Below are 23,262 nucleotides of genomic sequence, written 5' to 3' on the forward strand. Positions count from 1 at the left end.
TATTTGCAGTCAATTAACTCATCCTTCATTGTTGATTGAACATTTCATTGTATTTTTCCTTCTAGTGTGTGATTTGTCTAAAGCTCTGTAAAGTGAGATCACACAGACATATATAAATCCAAGCAGGCAAATTTACATTAGCATAAGATATCAAGTGATAAAGGGGCCAAGTTCTGCACAATGCAATTGTGCTTATGAATAATTAACACGTCACATGAATAATTAGAACTATTCGGTTGCATGAACTTATATAGATTTCCACAGCTGTCACGGTGTCACAGCTGCAGGCAGAAGAAGACGAGGGAGAATCAAAAGCGCCAATGCAAACTTTTACTAACAATATAACACATACAGGTACAGACAGGCAGAGGGTTTACACACTTAATAAGACGGAGATCGGACCAAGACTGACTGAACAGAATGGAACTAAACACAAACACATATGAACACTGATTAACAGAACACAGGTGATACAGATGATGATGATGATGATGATGATGATGATGATGATGATGATGATGATTAACTAAACACAGGTGATGTGATGACAGACAAGTCCAATGAAAACAAACTAAACCAACAGCCAAGAGTAATCCCTTGTGTCTCTTTCCAAACCGCCCTCCTCCTCAACACAGATCGAAAACTCACACTCGGCTATGAAGATCAGGAAAAAAACTTGCTTAAAAAATCTGTTAAATCTCAATGCCATACTAAACAAACATGTCTAAATGATGCTGTATTTTCTCTTATTATTTTTTCCATTATTGTTTTTAATGTAATGGTTTCTAATGCTTTGTGTGTATGACTGTAATGCCCACTTGCAGATAATTAAAAAGCTAAATACAAGTGTACAGCATTAATAAAATGAAATGTGGGAAACATTAATTATTTAATATATATTCTCAGCATGAAGCAGATTTTTAATTTTTTAAGAACAATTAAAAAGAGAACAAATAAGGAAATGTACAAAGACCTGCGCATGGATAAGCAGAAAAAAGAAAAAAAGAAAATGTGTACCGTGGCCACAATATATTATAGATGATTCCACAATCATTGTAATATTGCTTTGGAATGACACTAGGGTGAGTCAATTATGGCAATATATAATGTAATAATGTTTGTCAATGCCAAACTATATATATATAATCCGCGGCAACAGGTCATCTCAAATTCCAACTTGAACATAATTGTAAACCTTCATACTGTCAGTTAAACTTCATTTGGCAATACAACATGATTGAAAGCTTACAAAAATTGCTGGGGAAGGACCACATCTGATATCCATCCATTCTGCATTAGCTCTGTGCGCATCTACATGAGATTAGAGATGAGCTGTATTTATAGAGTCGTGTTAGTAGTGTAATTATACAGATGTGCACCAAAGATGAGGAGTCAGTCTGATCAAACTGACTGCGAAATGAAGCTGTTTTTTTCATCCAGTGCATTTAAAATGTCTCTACCTCTAGCCAAAGCTCAATGGCCTTATCAAGAGAGAAGCAAGACTTGATGTTAAGAGCATCAAATGGTCATGAGAACAACTCCACAGGTAAGTCCTGGCGAAATAAATAAATAATAATAACAACAACAATACACTCTAAAACAGCACAGACAGAATACATTAAGGTGTCCTGTATTAAGTCTGCACTCAGACTGACTGACAAATTGATTGTAAAATGAACTGCTGTGGACTGAAGCTCAGATATATGGAAACAAAACCAGTTAGCAACGTTGACCCTGGACCACAAAACCAGTCACATGGGTCATTTTTTTGAAATTGAGATTTAAACATCATCTGAAAGCTGAATATATAAGCTTTCCATTGATGTATGGTTGTTAGGAGAGGACATTATTTGGCTGAGATACAACTATTGAAAATCTGGAATCTGAGGGTGCAAAAAAATCGAAACATTGAGAAAATCTCCTTTAAAGTTGTCCATTTATGTTTGCATTTGTGCTGCATCCACTCACAAAAATAAATGTTTTATATATTTACGGTAGGAAATGTACAAAACATCTTCATGGAACATGATCTTTACTTAATATCCTAGTGATTTTTGCCATAAAAGAAAAATCGATAATTTTGTCCCATATATGTATTGTTGGCTACTGCCACAAATATACCCGTGCGACTTGTGACTGGTTTTGTGATCCAGGGTCACATATATTGACTTCTATAGGCACTTTTTTTGTCTTTTCAAAACTTTACTCATCTGCCACAATAATGCTTATTATTATTATTATTATTAGTATTATCTTCACTTGAGTGCAGCAAATATTGACAGATTAATTTAATTAATAAATCAGAATGTTATGCAATTCAGTTAGCATTTGTAAGAGTGAGATTTACCACCCTAGTAAATATGTATAAATGTCATGCAATATGACCAAGAAACTACCTAAAGCAGATTGTTCACACAATAACAATGTTGTTGTTTTTTTTTTATGCTGTTGCTATTGGCACTGTATTGCCTTGTTCCACAGTGGGTTTCGTTATACTTGCTTAAACAGTAAATAAATAAAAATCTCTGAACCTCTCGAAACAGCTGCAGCTTGAAAGGTGTCAAGGAGCTGTGGTGCAGGCACCATATGTTCCTGAAGTCTTCTGGCAACCTCTCTGCTCCCTCCCCATAACCCTCCGCTGTGCCCCTGAGAAGCAGACTGCACCCACACACCTTATATACATCACATACAATATGTGGCCGCGAGGAATCGCTTACAACTGCACATATTCCAGAGCAGAAAGGGCTTACTGCATCATTAGCTGGATTTCTTTCGCTTTCAAACTGCTTTCAACTGGCACAGCCTAAACATCACCACTGCCACATGGTTTAGCTGTTAGAAAAAGAAAAAAATATAGACAATATGTTTGAGCTACATTTCTTTTTTATTCGGTGTAGTAGGAGAAAGAACAGGAAATATCAGGGAACAGGGAAATATTTATTGCATCCAAATACGCAAATACTTCCCAAATATATAGGCTAGTATTCAAAAAGCAAAATGTCTGAATACACAGTAATCACTGAATATTAGGCAAAAAAAAAAAAAAATACTTGTGGTTTAAACTGTCTTTTAACAATACAAGGAGTGATTATGTTTTTTTTTTTTTTTAATGAGTGGGAATAGTCACACGGGCTGGATTTATTTACATTCATTTCATGGTAATTGTGTTTATACTGTTTAAAATATTGATCTCAAAACCTGCAGTGTCAGAATTAGAAATGAAATCTGGAAAATAATTAACTATGGGAAACAATGAACGAGAACTCGGCAAAGACAGTGACAATAGCTGTGTTTCCATCCAAAGTAGTGAATTTAACTTGGGTGCACAATTAAACATTTGTGAATAAAACAGTGTTTCCATCCATTTCAGAATGATCAAACCAACATTTGAGATGCTGTGATGCGATTGGTCCGCTGGTTAGTCCAGTTATCCAATCACATCCACTGTTGAGGCAAAGTCATGTGATTTTTTTGTGATTCATTCAGCAAATGTGTTTCCATGGTAATTTATGCGCATGTCTTCTTATCAGATAAAAAATATATCCACCTCTGTTGATCACATATGCAATCTTTAGAATTCATGCGCATCTTTGCGCTTACATCCGGCGTTTTTTTATGCAATATCCCAAAATAGGGGTGCCCCCTAATAGTCGACCAAAATTGTATTAGTTGGTTAGTCACAGAAAAACACAAAACTTGTGTCGAAGTCATGCAGTCTGTGAGGGACAGATACGGCGGTTCGTCTATAGATAAATGTGCGCTATTTTTAGGCGTATGTCCAAGTGTGGAAGCTGAAGTATTACAATGTTTACTGCAGGACATGGAGGCTCACTTGCATTTTTTCCTGACAACAGCGGTAACAACTTAAACTAATCTGTCATTTTTGGTCATACAGAAAAGAATAATACATCATTTGAAACTGTAAAACTGTACTTTAATTTGTGTACACTCACGATAACAACAAAATGTTGTGCCTTTGTAAAATAAACAAAACCAACTGAATGTGCTTTCACAAAAATTAATTGAAACTCAGCGTATGCTACTCGCCTCACAGACATGAGAAATATATCTATAGAAAGCTTAAAATGTCTATTTTTATTTCGAACCAGTTCGAATGAAAAACAAATACTCTCTGATTATGTATTTTCTTTCTAAAGGCGCGTTCACTGTACTGTGGAGATGGCGAGTCAGCATCGTCAACTGACACAGAAAACACTACTTTATTAATAAATAATTAAAATGTCTCCTTGCTATTTTTTACCCAACACATTCATAAACAAAGCATCATGGTAACACATGACACTAAAATAATCCAATAAACATTAACTTAATAACAGAAAATGCAACATTAAACACCTTAATACTGATGGTAAAAATGAGAAGAAACTAAATTATTCATATAAAACAATCATATGTGATGCGTCACACGGAATTTTACCATTAATTATACATTTATCCATCGTTTTAATTTGCAATAACCATTTATTTGAAAATATTCTACTGTAAAATTACATCTGTGATGTTAAACCATTTATAGTTTTTATTATAGAATTTGTAGATAATCTCCTGTACAAATTGCAAACCTTTTTACGCCATTTGTTAAGATTGTATTTTATGATGTACAGCGGTTAGCTCTATTTGCCGTGCTAAGTGCTACCAAACTCTTTTACTTGAACAAAAACATTTAATTTTAAATCTCATCACTACTAATTTGCATAGCAATTAACAACAATTGGTTATCGCCATGGTGTGCTAACCTGAGAAAGGCACGTGATGAGAAAGTTGGATGTTTTCATTGTAGATGATTATTAGTTATCTTTGTAGCAGGAAGTCATAGAGAGCTGTTTTTGCAGCTAATTGGTTTTGCCGTAGGGGTGTGGCACCGCGCCAGAAGATCCACACTTCTGAATACAGAGCATGCTTTTGAAAGAGACGCTAATGAGAAATAAATCACTTGACATCACACGAGGAGAGAACGCATCTCGCTCAAAGGGGAGCGTGAAAATCGTCACTCTGTATTTTCAGCCCTTTGAAATTGATAACACGATTATTTCATAATTGATAATGCCAGTTGTGAGAGATGTTAAAAGATGCATTAGCTTGAATTAAAATCCCTTTGAATGTCAGAGACGATGAGAACAACGGCACGACTTCATTTCACGCAGTAGTCGACACCTCTGCTGTAGGTGACAGAGACAGACAACGAGCAACACTACTGGGACAAGTAATCCTTATAAACATTCCCATACAAGCCTGCGAGGAAAAAGCTGTAAATTTGGGTGTAGCCAGCTTGAGTTCTTTAGTGTTTCGCAGACAGCAACAACAGGCTGACACAAACTGGAATTTATGTGTCTGGAGAAGTTTTGGCAACTCAACAAACCTCAAAACTCAAGATCAAACCATCATACTATAACAAAATTGAAAATCTCTCACTTGGGCATTCTTCTGGGTTTTTTTTTTTTTAGGGGAATCCGTGTAACAGCTTTGTCCAACTGTATCGATCAGTGGCACGGGGTCTGGTGTGGAAGCAGTGATGGACTGTCAGACATCAGCGATCACTGGAGTGGCACTCAAATCTTGGAGCTTGTTTGCCATCACTGTCGCATGACTGACATCTCAACAGGGCATGTGCTACATTCAGATGGCCAGCTGCGGAGCAAAGCAGGCGAAAAATTGCAACTTTCAGATGAGACACATGCTAGATGGCAGTAGAATACAGAGGAGTTGATTTCTCTGCCATACGTGCCCGTTTATGTGAGAGACTGCTCAAGCCTTTGTTGTAACAGGCCTGCCGTGTGTGTGACTGACAGTGTCAATAATTGCTGTGAGAGGGTGTTGAGCTACGTGGATTGTGTGTGTGTGAGTTTATGTTTACAGACACCAGCAGCACTTTGTCATTGTTATTTGCTCTAAATCATTGCTTTTTTAACAGACCTTGTAATGATCAGCATGGACATGTATACACAGCTTCTGAAAAAAAACCAAGCATGACAAGGAGACTAACACATGTGTGCTTTAGTGCTTGACGGAAATGCACTTGCTTGCCTGTTGCATACAGCTTTAATGAATAAGATACTACAAATCACACTTTGACAAGTAATCCTCGTTAAGCTTTTATTCAAATCAGTAACACTCATTTATTAATCAGTGCTGTCTGCTTAAAGTGTACTGTTTAACCATGATGCTAAAGCTTCTTTTGGATAGCAATTACACTTGAAGAGTACTATCTGTCAGGGGTGGGTCTGTAACATTTTATTTCTCAAGATAATTCCATCTACTCTATCTGTTAGGATTCTCATTCATGTCAATTGCTGGTGCAGGGCCCCCAAAATTACATAATTCAAAAACTGCCATATGTGGAAAAAATTGTTCAGCTAGACAAGATTTTTAAATAAGTTCATAATGAGGCTCTCATTCGAGTTAATATGACTTGTGCAGCCAATGATTGATTATTACACGTACAAAATTTAAGACAGCAACTGAATGCAATTTAAACATGTCTATTCAATGCTCATGTACACACATACCACAGGTAAATGAGTGCATCTGTCCAAACAACTGCAGATCATAAAATTAAATATTTAGATTTTGGCTAATTTATAATTTTAGCTAAGAACATTGTAGAAATGGGGAAAAAAACGACATTATGTTCACTGTTTTCTGTACACAATGCCATTATAACTGATATATATTCTTTATCTTTGTTTTCACACTGGAAGTCAAGGAACCAAGGCAGTGATATTGCTTAGTTGACAAGCGCACAGTTGTGACTACGGCGTCTGATGGAGACAAATGAGCATTATGAGTGTTGCTGAAAAGCTGCAGAAACATGCTCAACAGGAGACACTGGCGAGAAATGCTACAGACAGAAGGGTATGACCTCAACGTGTCAAGGTTTTATAGTAAAAACAGTGAAATTGGTCTTTACAGAATATCTGACACAGTAGCTGTAAAGCCTGTCTATAGAACTATGAAAATGTTAGGGTAAAAATGTGTAAATTGTGTAACACAAGTGGCATTCAATGTAATTTGATAGTTTCCAAACTATTTTTAAAACATTCTTACCACCCCTTCCGCCCTGCCATCGTTCACCTAAAAGTCAAGTCAAAATTTCAAATGTTGGACATCTCAAACGAACAGCACAACGTTTTGCACCACAGTATTTCACTTTTCAGAAAGCTACCTACGAAAATCTGACATAAAGACTGTTTAAATCAACAAAATCACTTCCTTCTTTCTCAATACAAGTTCTCGGTCTTAAACTGTTTTGAAGATTGATAAGAGCTGCATTAGGCGTGTTCAAGTTCTAGAAAGCTTGTTTCTTTAGTCATGTCATTCATTTGCTAATACTATGTTGGATTTGATTTTATTATTACTGAAAATGAGAATGTCATTGGCTAGTGTGGCTTTGCATTTCGTCGCTGTCAGGCAGAAACATTGTTTCCCCAAAAGTGCTACTTTTCAAGAAATGGAAAATACATTTTTTTTTTTTTTAAACAATTAAACACTGCATTGTCAAAGTTGATAGACACTTTACAATACAGTTTTATTTGTTAACACATGAACTAATGATAAACAATACATATACAGGATTTATTCATCTTAGGTAATGTTAATTTCTACATTTACTAATGTATTATTAAAATCAAAAGTTGTGTCTGTTAACATTAGTTAATCCACTGTGAACTAACATGAACAAACAATGAACAATAAGATTTTTATTACATCAATGAAGGTTAATGGATGCTGTAAATATATAATGTTCATTGTCAGTTCATGTTAGCTAATGCATTAACTAATGCATCTGATTTTTCTCTCCTTTGGCAAATGCTAGACTAAGACACACTTCTTCGCTCTAAATACATACAACATTAGCCCATATACATAAAGTGTTTATTGAGCAAAGAAAACACTGTGCCTATTCAAAGAACCAGTTCTTTATTTACCGTTGCATTACAAACTAGCAGATATAACTGCATGCGGCTCTTCATTCACGATAGAGGTGGGTGGAGTTATGAGGTTTGACTGACAGTTTGAGGAGCCAATGGAGTTCCGAGGTTTAGTCACAAGGTCTTTTGAATACTTTACATTGATTAAACCCACAGACAGACGCAAAGGGTAACCAAGACTAATTATTTATGAAAAAAAAAAAAAGACGAAATATGGAGATACAAGGTTTCCGCTGACAGCGGCGACATAGCAGCATTTATGACGTTATGACTTTAAGATCACAATAAGAAAAATACAGTATATGCATGGATGAATCATTCACAACAAGTTTAGTAACATGCATTATGAAAATAGGGTAAATTTTTATTTTATGCCAATTTTAAACATTGGAACATAACTCATCCCACATTGTTTGTACTACAGACATGGATGACACATTAATTGTGTGATGTACTGAGGAGAGTGTACTACTTAATAAGCAAGTGCACTTATTTTACTTGGCAAATTATAAAACAAGCACCATTTTGAAAGCACCACTTTTCTTAAGTCAACCTACTGTACTTATGGCTAAGTTATAACTTTAAAGCCATGAAAACAACACGAAAAGTGAAATTGACTAAGTCCCAGTCTTATTCATCAGTGTTTCTAAAGGAGGGGGGAAATGCATTCACAATCTCAACTAAATGTGATAACGTTCTCCAACTCTGAAATTACTTTTACAGACAAAACCAAGATTACACAGGAAAAATACTATGCAATACCATAATAGCCTAACATGTCTCGTCCCCTCCAGATCCAATCAAATTCAAAAGGATAAAATCAACTAAATGCGTTATTCCCTAATGAATAGTGTTTCAATCTAAAACACCACATTATGCCAGTTAAATGCGTATTTGTCGTCTTTAATAGTCCTTCACAAGTAGCCTAGTTCTAGAAGCAACTGCAAATTACACTCTTGTCAGATCAATACATTTATATGACTGTAATTGGATTCGTTTCAGCTTTTCTTTTTTGATTAACAGTGCAGCTCTCCAACCCACAAGACACACCCTGTGACTGAAATGTGGGTCACTATGACAGTAAACCGAAAAGCTCAGCAACGTTTTTTAGACATATTGATCTTCTGGATTGTCTGTTCAGCTTCAGAGAAGATCGATAATTTCAGTCCTGAGATATAGAAATAGTATGAAATCACTGTAGAGCCTCAATAGTATTATACTGCAGACTCTTGAAAAAGAAAAAAGCATTTCATGGCGTTCATGCATTTGGAATATTTATATGCCACAGGGGGGTTTGGCGCTTTGTTGGAAAGAGTCGAGTTACTGGTTGTGTTCCCAGGCAGGGTGTCGGGAGATTTCTGAAGCTGTGCACGCCAGTATTTCTGCCCTCCTCCGCCTGTCAGCAATGTAACCCTGAATGGTGCACATAACCCAAATTGTTCTACCAAAATACATTCAGATCAGCTTGTTCTTAAGGAGCTCTGGGCCCACTCTGGAGACTTTCAGACAGCTGTTTTAACAGCGGTGTTCCGGATTCCTCAAAAGTTACACCCACCTGATCATACGGTATGAAGAGTTAATCAGTGCGCCCACTTACTCAACTGAGCTAACCTCAAACTTGGAGGACGATGACAGACACTGTTCTCCAGAGAGACGGTTTGCTTTGCAGAGGCTCAGTATGCGGAACAGAGCATCTCTGTGTTTTTCAGAGCAAACAACACCCAGAGGCTCTTGACATGAAAATAAATGGAGATGTTTCTGTCTGTGTCCTTGAGCAGAGAATCATCTTACCGCTCCCGATACGCAACCCTCACGCCACTCCATTGACCCTTCACCACATCCACACCAGCAGGATCTCTTTCCTAATGCCCGCAAGTAAAATACTTTAATAAGCAATTAGAATGAGTTTTACCTGGCGGATGATACAACAGGCAATGTTTTGAAAGCACCACTTGTCATGAAGTCAACAAATGAATGGTTACTTCGCTTTTAAAGCCATGAAGACAACATGAATGTGAAATTAAGTGTGTCCTACTAAGTGCACGTGATTCTTAAAGCTGAAACTTCACAGATTTGCAACCCGCTTTGTATTCTTAAAATGACGGTAGTCAATGTAAATGAACAATGTCTACTCATTACCCGTGTTACCTGGACCGAGAAATTCACATTTATTTGTCAAGCAAAACGCCTCATACGGCGGACTTTTGAACAGTTTGTAAGGCTAAGTTTATCATTGGAAATTGTATCATACTTTGTCTACTCTTTAAACAGCATAACAGTTTTCTTACCTGTACGCAACGGCGTTTTGCTCTTGGGGGAGGACTGATGGAAAAGCAGTTTCTGTCCGTTTTTCCCCTCCTTTTGGCCTAAAACACTGTGTTCGTGGTCATCCAATTTGAAATGTTGACTACAAACACAGAGGTTTATCAGATTATTTGCAGCCTTTAGCCACTGACTACAACGCACTGGATCCTTCACTGGAAACTGAAAGTAACTCACTCCCGCTAAACGTTTTGAATACTCTTGTCGACACCATAATAACTAAAAGTTTGCTAAGAAGTATTTCCTAATCAAGCAAAGCAGTATTTGACTCTGATCAAGCCTATCCAATAGGAGCAGACTGGTGGGAGTGGCCTTGGACGGCAACATGCACAGTGCATTATGGGTGTTGAAGTTTTGAAGCAAAAGGGAATACTTTTTTCTCTGTTCTCTGGACTGGAGGAGGTCTTCGTGGACAAGGCAATCCCAGAATGCACTGCGACAATTCAGACCAAATGCGGACAAAGTTAGATACATGTTTATGGTTTAAATATTTATGAAACCTTTGTGAAATCTAAGTGGCTTTACCGGGACACCTGCCAACCTAAGAAAAACCAATGGCCACCTCAGCATTTGGAATCCCAGTATATAAAATATAAATGTTGGCAGTTTTTCCTGGTCACTTTTCCGCAGCAGTACTTCAATATGGTGACTTAAGACTGCATACCACAAATTCATGATAATAAAACGGTTCTATCGATAGTTTGTCCTCATGGACAGCACGCAGTGTTGTCCAGTTCGCTCCATTTATTTTGACCTTTGTTGTGAACAGATTATCTGCCACTTTTTTTTTTTTTTTGTATTAATAACATTACCATAATTAAGTGAAAGTAGAAGTTCAGATGTTTGTTTTTTTTGCACACTAAAACTGTGATTTTATATATCATCCAAGTATGTAAATATTAATAAAACAACTTGTTTTCTCTACTCTGGTAATGCTAGATCTAGTAATACAAGCTCAAAGACATTTAGAATTGGTTTAATAGATTATCTTGGTGCCCTGGATATTGATATTTTGCATATTCATGGACACAATGTGTGTCAGGCCACTGAGGCCATAAATCCACTAGTTAAAATACTTTTAGTGTGATTAAAATGTAAGGTCAATTAAAATGTAAGGTTATGTATTAAAAAAAATTAATTTAAAATTTAAAATAAATTTTTTTTTTTTTTTACTATATATGTGTGTGCTATGTATTTTTATTCTTAAAGCCCATTCACACCAAGAACTATAACAATAACTATTATCATCCACTTTACGCACAAAACATTCTGTTTATTATAAGTATGCACTGCAGTGTATGTCAGTTGCAGTTTTAAATGCTCAAGCTTTTTAAAGTCAGGAGGATTCTGATTGGCTATCAATGTTTTTATCATTCATTACTGGAAAAAAAAAACGCTGCGAAAGTCATTCTAACGATATCGTTCCTCTGTGTCATGCAGCTCGTCTTGACTTTAACGAGCCCAAGAGGGCCCACGTCACTCCTCTGTTCATGTCTCTGCACTGGCTACCTCTCGCTGCTCGCATCAAGTTCAAGGCATTGACGCTTGCCTTTTCTTTTAATCCTCCCTTATCGGGCTTATGCTACTCTGAACAATGCCTGAACTTCGTATTTTGAGCACTTCTTGCGTTGTTTTTGCCTCTTCACGATGACTCGCTTAATTTAGTCCTAAATTGTAAGTCGCTTTGGACAAAAGCGTCTGCTAAATGACTAAATGTAAATGTGAAGTGTAAATGTTATTGATGTGGTGTGGACTTTACTGTTGTTATATAATTATGATAGCAGTTATAGTGATTATACAATACTTTATCGCTATATTTATCGTCCTTGGTTCGAACGTCCCTTTATTATAATCACATGTTGTTAGCTTAACAATATGCTAATGTAAAACTTCTGTAAACAATCAAAAGTTCAGTTTCGCATGCACTTCTTGTGAGTTATAGCCTATACTGAGTGTTGCAATTCAGTCTCTAAATTAGGTTCCATTCCAGTTACGATTCTGCCGTAAAATGACAGCAATGCAGCACACTAGGTTTTGGAATGGAGCTTATGTGTGTGTATGTAGTTTGCTATGATTCCCTCTCAGAGTGTCTCATCCCTGGAGTTTCTCCATTTCTCTCTCTCTCTCTCTCTCTCTCTCTCTCTCTCTCTCTCTCTCTCTCTCTCTCTCTCTCTCTCTCTCTCTCTCTCTCTCTCTCTCTCTCTCTCTCTCTCTCTCTCTCCCTCTCCCTTTCTCTCTCTCCCTCTCCCTCTCCAACACCAGGATGCCGACAGATAAGCCTTGGATCCTTTCTAAATTACAGCCTCACAGAGCCAACGTCCCCAGCTGAGCCTGAATGTTATCGCCCCGCCACTTTACACGTAGCTCTCCATTTTCGGTCCGTAGAGCGAAACTGTTTTAACAATTTCCTAAGGGACTACAGCTCCCCCTCCTTTAATCCTTCAGAACGTGAGTCCGGAGAAAGGCAGTTACCCAACACATCTGATGTCTTTACTACACATAGTTCTGCTCTGATACAGATCTAAATATGGATGTTAAATGTAACTGGATCCAACTGCCCAAGGCTTGATAATAAAACCACATATGAAACTCTGGCCTCCTGTCCAAACATTCTGTGTGATCGTTTATATGCTGTAAACCCCTGGTGTTATTGCAGCACACTGGTTTCTCTGGACATTATGAACTTGAGCATGAGTATCCAAGGATCCTTCAGGGAATATAACACGGGAATAGGGCTTCCTATAACCACACACAGAGGTCGGCAGCTATACAGAGTGTAATTAAGTAGGTATGTAAAAGCATGTCTTTTTGATATTTACTCCAGAACACACATATTACCCGGGCCAGCAGTTTATTTCAGCAAAATAAGCATATTTTATAATCAGATGATGTTGTCAGATGATATAGATAATTTTAAGCGTTATTGAAACGTTATCTAGACAAACTGTTTCAGAGTGTGAGAATTTTCAGTCTTGCCAGTGATGTTGCAAAAATGTCCGGTTACACTTTATTTTAAGGTGACGTAGTTACATAGTACTTTCTCAAATAATTACTGAGTAATATTAATTAATTACATGTACTTACTATAGAGTAAGTACTATATTACTGTTAGGGTTTTGTTTAAGGTTAGTTACTTGTAATTATGCATAATTTACTGTTATTAATATGGTCACCTCAAAATAAAGTGTTACCAAATGTTTATACTGACTTGCCTTAAAGCACACGCTGCACTTTTTTAAAACCTCAAGCCCTATATATATATATATATATATATATATATATATATGTATATATATATATGTATGTATGATGTCCTAAAACTGAAAAGTTTTTCCTTTACGTTTTCACGTACAGATAACAACGATGTCAAAATGATCCCTGTTCACACGGATCCACGAAAACGACTAAAAACGTTGTATTCTGCTGCCAGGCCAGTAGTTGGCGATGTGACATTGTAAAGATGCACTACGCAGCTATAGACTGAACACATTATACGCATGTGCATGATGTCAACTTTTTCACAAATTTACATTTTTGTAGTTTACATGGAGATGAAGTCATCAGTTGACTTAGCTTAAAAAAAAGAAGAAAACTGTTGCCTTAAAATTATTTAGTAAATAAACCATGCATAATTGAAAAAAAAAATAATAATTATATAAAAAAAATTATTATTTTATTTTAGTAAAGTTTATTTACTTAATTTTATTTAAAAAAAAAGTAAGTTAAATCAACTGATCACTTTTTACAGTATATTGTTTTTAAAAACTTGCACTTTCATTCCCCGTTTTTAAAAGCTTGCGTCACGAAAACGCTGTCATTGTGTAAATGAATGGCCAAAACGCATTAAAAGTTTCCCGTTTTTAGTTGAAAGCGGTGTCGTGTAAACAGCCCCTAAAACTGACAAAAACACAAATGACTAAAACATTAACTAAAATGAAAATGAAGACAGAATAAATCAAATCTAATTCAAAATGCTAACAAAAACTATAACCTTACATCAATGACAATAACACTGAACCCATGTATGAAACGTGCACATTCAGTGTTTCAAGCTGTGCAGTTTTTCAAAGAGTTGTGTGCTATAATTAATCAGACCACACACAACACCCTAGCAACCACATCACAATGCAATAAAAACACTTAAACATATTGTGCATGCATTGCATTGCATATTGTTTCCTACACTATTCTCCCAACACCAATTTTAACACTGAGAAACTATTAATAAATATTTGCACTAAACAATGCAATATAGTACAATCTTAGCATTATTTATGCAAATAGCATGTGTCTGAGGGCCCATTTATACGGTGTGGGAATATAGAAATGAAGTTATGAACCTGTCCGTGCCATTCCTGAACGTGAGCACACAGGCCTCATCTCTGATGTTGGGTGGGAGTAATGATGTTCTTATATTTCACGGTGAGATGAGAACTGCTCCCCCGAGTCCCTGGAGGGGTCTCTAATTCAGAGTGTGGCTTCAGGCCGCGGCCTAGCTCCTTTCCATTCACTGTCCCTGAGGTGCCATTGCTCCAGTTACTCTCTGCCTTTATCAGAAATCAGCTCTTAAAAGCCATTCCTTCATCATCACTTTTATCACCACATCTGACCCGAGATCAGTTCATTTTCCCCAAAGGAAAGTGATCACAATCTTTTTAATAGACAGAAAAAAAAATGGCTTATGCTGAGGGCCACCACACTGGATCCAATATAGCATCAGGATCTAGATCAAAGGTATGCATATGCCATACTTACTCATATCAGACCTCAAGATATTGGAATTCTCATTAGCTGTGTTTCCATCCAAAGTTACGAATTTAACTTGTGTGCAAAATTGAAATATATAGCATTAAACATTTGCGAATAAAGCAGCGTTTCCATCCCATGTGTTCAAGAGAGCAAAAACCGTCAATTCCCGGGAAATTGGCGCAAAATATCTGTAATAAAAATGGAAGTTGCTGCAATCGGGGAAGAAACTGTGGCTCTTTCTTTTTCCTCTATCATAAATGACTTGCGTCTCAGAGCGGCAGAAGAAAAGTAATAAACGCTTCTCTAGAGTTTGGATGCTGGTGTTTATGAATGCAATTGTGTGAAACTCTTCTGGGAGAGAATTAAACCAAACCATTCTGATGACAGACTTTGCCTCAGGTATTTCAGAATGATCAAACCAACATTTGAGATGCTGTGATGTGATTGGTCCTCTGGTTAGTTCAGTTATCCAATCACATCCACTGAGGCAAAGTTACATTTTTTGTTGAGCATCAAGGGATTTATTCGGTAAATGTCTTTCCATTGTAGTTTATCGGATACAAAAATGTATGCAGAGTTATAGAATTTATCTTGGCGGATTTTTTTTTAATGCGATATCCATAAGTGCATAATAAAAATAGGTGGATGGAAACAAAGCTATTTTCAATTTCCACCCTTAAAAATGTTTAGCAAGAATATTGTGGATGACTGAATATAAGTTATGTTGGGCATAAGAATAATAGGCTAGAGTTCTGCTTGCATTTATTATGCAATGAAAGCAGTGTAAGCGGATGTTTTTGTTCTGTGTAATTAAGGAATGTCTGGGAGCATTTCAAACGCCAATCAATGAGTCCATTAAGTTGTTTACTGCTGATTTTCAAGAAAACAAGTACACACTCTTGCACACGCTTACAAAACATACACGTTCATATAAATATGGTATTATCTATTTCCACATTACTTTTTTTCCCCACAATAGCCATGCACACATAAATATACCTAGACTTGCCCAAACGCACTGCCTTTTCTTCTGTCACAATGGCTGTAAAAATGATTGCATCTCCCTCACTATCTGACCTTGTACACTGTAGAACACAGGAAATATTATCAGCTCTGATGGTCATGATCTCTGGCCAACCAAGGAGGAATCACTGCCCCTGACACATTCGTTTTATAATAACAACATGCTAGAAGATGACAGATACTTACAGAATTGACAAAGCAGTTTTGGATTGCCCCTAAACAACAGTTTTTTTTTGTTTGTTTGTTTTTTTTTTTTTTTTTTTCTCTATTCAGAATACTATATATATATATATATATATATATATATATATATATATATATATATATATATATATATATTATATATATATTCCCTCTTGGGTGGCCAGATATCATGACCATAAGAGCTGATATTCTTGAATTTCTTACAATTTCAAAATAGTAAGTTCATCTCCCTGTTTAAAATAAACTTTCTGTCGGGTGTGGCCAATCTTTTAATTCTTAAATTTGCCCAACAATTTTTAAACACCCTGATTTTACCATTACTTCCAATCAACTTGAGACAAATTGACAAACTTAGGGTTGCCTTTTCTTGAGTTTCTAAATAATTGCCACTTATCATAGACAATGTGCAAAAGCTTAAGTCAAGTCACCTTTAATTATGTAGCGCTTTATACAATACAGATTGTTTCAGATCAGCGTTACGTTGAAATACTGCATTTCGGCTGTTGTTCAGCTGAAGTCAGTTCAGTGTTGATTTAGTTCCGTTGTAAATGTCATAATTTAATAAATTAGTTAATTTCATATATATAAAACAGTTCTGCAAAAGATGACGTCATCGTCCAGCTCAGTTCAGATCTCATACAACAGCGTCTGTACAGTCAAGTACAGCAATAATCAAGTCAGATCAAGTCTTCAGATAACCTACACATAGACGCTTGCCAACCCAACAACAACAAACAATTAACAAATAGGAGTCCTGCAAAGATATCCTCAATCATTTGCGTAATGCTCAATCCAGACTGATGCATTTATATGCAGAGTCCAGGGTGCTTCAAAGAGGGCTCTGTAAATTGGGTCCAGTGGGTGAGAGGCTTTAACTGTAAGTTCATTAGGGAAATTTCCCTAATCCCTTGTGGACTAAGGCACTGTAAGTATTTTACTGCCAGTCACAGAGATTAGCCTGGCAACACTTCTGGCCTGCCGTTCCTCTGATTGAGTGGACGTCAGTTAAGAACCCAGAGGTCTCTGCAGCATTTTTATAGTAGACTTTAGTTGAATCTTAGTCTGGAGGGCCCTTTCAGAGTTTGCATAATCTCTGTCTTATGAGAATTCAAGTATAATTGCCCGACAGACAGAGATTACACCGTCTTAGTTTGGTTAATGTCAGCTCCTTAAGATGAGCAGTACACCAAGGAGCAGATGAATTGAAATTTTCAATCAGACACAGTGACCTCATACACATGTCCTCACATATTATTGAACTGCTGAAATGCAAACCAACATTCAATACACCATTTGGATCCCTTTCTATAAAACACCTGCAAAATTATAATTTGCATATAGAGAAGACAAATGAAGCTGGGCAGTTCAGAGCACACTGGCATACAAATGATGGTGGCATCATGGGAAATTTGTGTCAACTCTCTTACGCTGACACCAGCTGAGGGGGGACAACAAGTACACGAGCCCTGCTATGCTCGGGCAGCCCGTGAAAAGATGGCAAACCATCTGTCCAGCCCACTGGAATGGTAAAAGAGCCTTTTAAGTGGCTAAGTCTAAGCTAAGAAGGTGGATGTAAGGTTAATCATAGGCCAATTGGGAGTAATTGTCTGAGAGGTGGAGTGGCTTTAAAAGTCGACCATTGGTTTGAACTGTCATCACTTTCCTGACCCTATGGCTTCCATGTGATGGAATAGTAAGGCATTAATTTGGGGTGTTGTGCATCATTGTACTTATATTAGGGGTCAAATAACAACTGTAATAATGTATTAATGAATTGTAGAATTATAGAAACAGCACACTGATTAAGGGCTCTAAAGGCTTGATTTGCTGTTTTATTTCACTAATCGTGACAATTGCAGCCTTTGTCCTCAGTTATATTTGGAAAGGCTGTGAAAAGGTACACAAAAGGGAGGGGACTTATTAGAGCTGCAGTGCACGTGAGCCCTAATCAAATTGCCTTTGTGCTTGAAGCTTGTTCGTCTAATGAATGTGTTCCTCAGACATTGACACACTGCATGAGCTGGCCCTCAAGGTGAATGCTCTTTGTGCCCTTTCAATCATCATTGACGTCTGCCAGAGTCTCATTAAGGTCCCATAAAAAACTGCTCAATCAAGAGGCATCTTTGCAATCTTTTGGTAGCTATCAGTGCAATGCAAATGGAAGTAAAACTAGACTCGGGTGCTGTCCGTGGTTCTGAAATCCACAGCTCTCTGTTCCCATGTGCACTTGTGTGGTGTTTCGCAAAGACTATAATTATCTGTGCCAGTGTGAACTCGGGTGGTATTATGCCACTTGATAGCCACCCTGTGCATGCGATTAAATGTGTTTTGCAAGGTTATATTAGCATTGTTCAATAGAAGTATGTAGCCATTAGAAACTCATCCACCACTCCCATGAACACAGGTAAGTATAAACGATCATGTATGCACTGTATACGCAGAGCTTGCATAAGCTTACTATATACACAACACGATACGAATTTGGATATTGCTCTGAAATAACACAAGGAAAAACAGAAATGACTGATAAGCCATCAAATTTTACCTCTAGAACAACATTAATCAGATCAAATATTCATGCCAACGGAATTACAGGAGAACATACATTGAAACCTATACTAGGTCGTCACGAAATCATATAGAAGTAATGGCATTGTGAGTAATTTCAGATGAGAATTATGTTGGGAAGCAAACTGGGATCCCTGAATTGTCGGCTGATTCGTAAACGGGACCAGTAATGGACACGTTGCATATTATTAGAACCTTCAACTTTCCTTATCACAATTATCTACAAATCTCTGAAAGTGCACGAATCCCTTCTTCAGGATTGGTGGTGATTTATTGTTAAAGCGGGCACGTCGAAGGCAGTTTCTAACTGTAACTAATTGAACGCGTTAACCGATATAAAAACACTAAAAGCCGTGTCGATGTCTTATTAGTGGTGTTTTTAAAATCCTTTCACAAATGACAGGTGCTCGATAAGCAGCGTGACAAGCCCAGCACTTACCTTAATCATTGGGAACGTATCCATTCGTTTTGATTGCACTAAATTCTAAACGGATGCGCTTAAAGCCTCTGCTGTTTCAACACATCTTCTCTTCCTGTTTCATGTAAAAGAAAAGCAGAGAAACGAAGGAAGGTGCATTCTTGTGCACACCGACCTGAGCTGATATCCGAGTCCTACCACACCATTCATGTGTAGTTTCCACCAAGTTGAGCTGAAAACGGCCACACGCACTTCTAGATCAGACCATTATCCCCAGATCTCTCGTTAAATTGTTATTCCTCTCCGAACGCCACCCGTTTATTCCCGTGTTTCAGTTGCTGTTTGTTTCTTCATTGTTTTGAAATGAATCCAGTAAAGCGCCGGCAATCCCGTTCGCAAACTAAAGAGATATCCAGATAAACCCCGAGGAAAGAGCCCAGTTTGAGAAAGAATGGGTCGCAAGAAGCGCAGGTCAGTTGAAGCATGTACCGAACGTGTGAAGACGGCGATCATGAGCTCTCCAGAGCCGTGCAAATCTGTAGATGGCACAAACGAGTTAGAACGGACATGGTGCGTTGCAGGGACAACTAGCTTATCAGTGTAACAGTAATGCACAGACGGGCGTATGGCGCATTCCAAGGCGTCCGGATTTACGCATTATATGTACGTTCACTGAAGCTTCTTTATTAGTCTTTGCGGGGAATGCTCAATCTGGGTTTCTGCGCTTAGACGCAGGATGTCCGATTGTGTCGGATCAACTTGAACTGAGAGTATACGGATTATCTGTACACTTACTTAACCTAGATGATTAGTCTTTGAGAGTTTGCGCAGATTTGTTACACTTAACTTACTGACAATACATAGAACGCATGCCATATTTAAAAAATATATATATACCTTATACGTTAAAGTCCACATGAAATCAAAATTGAAGGTTTTTTTTGTTTGTTTGTTTGTTTTGTTTTTTTGGCTTTTAGTATGAATATGTTAGTCTTACTGTTATCTATAAGCTACTGTGCTCCAAAACAATAGGGGGGAAAATCCGCATTTAGAAGAAGCGATTAAGCATTCAAAACATACAGTCTCTCACTTCAGCCAATATGGATCAATGATTTTGATGACATCACTCTGCACTTCAGCTTCTCATCAGATTTTCTGTCCAATCAAATGCTCTCTAGAATCTAGAGCGTCCTGCCCCCAACATTATAAATATAGACACTAAAGCTGCAAAATCGGTCACTTGTTCACACATTTACTATTTTACATGGTGAATGGCACAATATACAGTAGGGGATAGGGAACGATTCAGACAGTGTAAATATGCTTTCCATTGGGGCGAATGAAGTCTGGTTTCACATTGTTGTCACGTGAACCACGCAGCTCACACACAGTCTGCTCCGGTCCAGAGACACGAAAGCACAGAGCGGATGTGCGAGTTGGCACAGACCACATATCGGACCCATTTCAATTCTACAGGGAATGTTATATTTTAAAGCAATATGGAGGAAATTAGGAGGAAACTGCGGCTTTACCGATCTCAACAGCTCTGGCCCAGCTGTGATATAAACAAAATGCTATTGGCTATTTTAAAAATGGGAGGAGCTGAGCAATGTCCCGCAACTGTCTTCCTGTTTCAGTGGACATTACATCAACACATTGAATAATGCTGCAAGTTCAAGGCACTTCAGTGGGCATTTAAATTGCCATCTTTCATTATTGACTGTGAAGAATCTTAAAGTGTTTTATAATTGTCAATATTACAATTCCGATTGTACAATAGTCAGTTCCAGCACTCAAATCTGATTTGTCTAAGGGTGTTCCATTAGTACTGCATTAAAACAGCACTGGGACATTTCACTTTATGTCTGACTCATTTCTGTTCAAAGCGTTCCAGACTGGTGCACAGAGTGGAAGACGACTGGTGTCATTTTACTTTAGACTGTTACTTGGTGAGCTTTGCTATTAAATATGTTAAATATTTTCATACATGCAGAGGTGAATTCATAGTTATTAAATACTTTCCTTTCATTAACAACCGAGCAACACATGAAGTCAGAGTAGAATCTCTGAGCTGTCATCTCATACAGTAATTAGGACATGGCGCGAACGAAACATATGTTACAGCCATGAACCATGATTTGCTTCTTGCTGTTGCTAGTCCATAGCAGGTGGTACTGAGGGGACATAGTCATTCTAGAGCACATTTAATTGGACAAGATTACGCATCTCAGTGCAAGATGATCTCAGTGCATCAATATCTTTGGACTGTATTCCCGCAAGTGAAAGACTGTGCATATTAAATGCCTACGTGTGACAAAAGTTTATTTGGTAAGGCTTTACAATAGGGTCTCATTTGTTAATATAACTACATTAACTTTTTAGAGCATTTATTAATCTTTGTTCATGTTCACAGCACATTAACTAACGTTTTTACAGTTTGTAAACTTGTCACTTGAGCTGCAGCGTTCTTAATTGTGGTAGTATGAACTTTTGGTTGTGATTTTTCCAATAATTAGTCTAATGGTAACACATAATTTTTAAGTTATTGTTAATGTTATCAGTTATACCAGTCAGTGCCTTGCCTTATATAGGCTTCCATTGGAAGTGCATTAATGGAAAAACACTTGGCTGCATCCGAATATTTGCACTAACCTACTATATAGTAAGTGAAAAACAGTGTTTTAAAGGTCCCATATTGTCAAACCTGAAATTTCCTGGCTTTTTTCATGATAACAGAGGTCTAGGGGCTATGAAACTAAGTTTCAAAACAGACAATCCACAGACAAATGCACACAGCCTGCATAAAGTAGCTGTGCCTTTTCACGAGCCGTTGTGACTTCCGTATAGCCTGGCAAGCCAGACCTACATCAAGATGTTAGGTCTGGCAACTCACCATAGACACGGCTCAATCCGAGGGGCGGGATAAACAGCTGTCTTTCAAATTCCCTCTGCACGCAATAGGTCAGCGCTTCAACCAACCAGAGCGTTTTCCCACCAGCGGAGCTAGTTGATAGATTCAACTTTTGCCATATCTGGCCGGCAAAACTACGAACACATCTTCCTTTTTTTTAAGAATGACTTAAGTGCCGTTCTATGCTCTTTTCTCAAAGAAAAACTTAACTCCAAGTCCTCCAGAGTCGCGGCCAAAGCCGATTCGAAAGACTGTTCTCCAGCAGCTGCCATTCTTTGTTTTCAAGTAGCAGCTAGGGAACCGTCGCAACTCTGTCGTCATTATGTTAAGCCCGCCCCGCCTACTCTATACACGCCAACGTGATTGGCCTGACCCAATTTAGGTTTTTGCAGCTCGAAAGTCAATGGAGAGTTGCTAGACTACCCTGGCTGCAAAATACACCTTCAGTCCCACCCCCACCAATGGTGGGTCACTCAGAAAACAACAGGCCAATCAGAAGAGAGGCTCATGAATATTAAGTAGACAGGCCAAAATCGACCTGTTCTTGGCAGAGCTCCTGAGAAAGGAGCTGTAAAAATATATTGAGATGGTTTTTGGTACTTATACCGCAAATATATATTCTTAAGGACATCAAAACCTAAAATAAAACTTCAGAAAGGTGTACAATATGGGACCTTTAAAAAAAGAGTGTCCGTATTCACAATAGTCGTGAACAGTGGTAAAATCGGTGTAAATGGACTGCATTTATATAGCGCTTTCACAGACCTAATGGCCACCAAAGCGCTGTACATATAGCCTCACATTCACCCATTCACACACTCACACACTGACAGCGGTGTCAGCCATGCAAGGCGCCATCCAGCTCATCAGGAGCAGCTGAGGTTAGGTGTCTTGCTCATGGACACCTCGACACTTGGTCAGGTAGAACCGGGGATTGAACCACCAACCTTCCGGCTTGTAAACAACCTACATGAACCACTGAGCCACTGTCGCCCCAAATATGCAGAAATATTGGCTCAGAATCAAACAAATGCCTTAAAAATCATTCACTGGCGATTGACCATGCATTCGGACAGTGACCTCTAACAAACTGCTCAAGTAACACACAGCTTCCCATG

General features: G+C 37.8%; 1 protein-coding gene across 1 annotated transcript in view; it reads right to left on the minus strand.

The window, feature by feature from the left end:
* The window catches only part of LOC311072516 (leucine-rich repeat and fibronectin type-III domain-containing protein 2), a 114,293-nt gene extending 94,294 nt beyond the window's left edge, over positions 1-19,999 (minus strand). The window contains exon 1 of the mRNA XM_084097568.1: positions 19,255-19,999. The gene's annotated coding sequence lies outside the window, so the exon portion shown is untranslated. The remainder of the gene's footprint in view (positions 1-19,254) is intronic.
* Between the last annotated feature and the right edge of the window lie 3,263 nt (positions 20,000-23,262).

This window comes from Abramis brama, assembly GCF_963993115.1.
Source record: "Abramis brama genome assembly, chromosome: 21".
Taxonomy (NCBI): Eukaryota; Metazoa; Chordata; class Actinopteri; order Cypriniformes; family Leuciscidae; genus Abramis; species Abramis brama.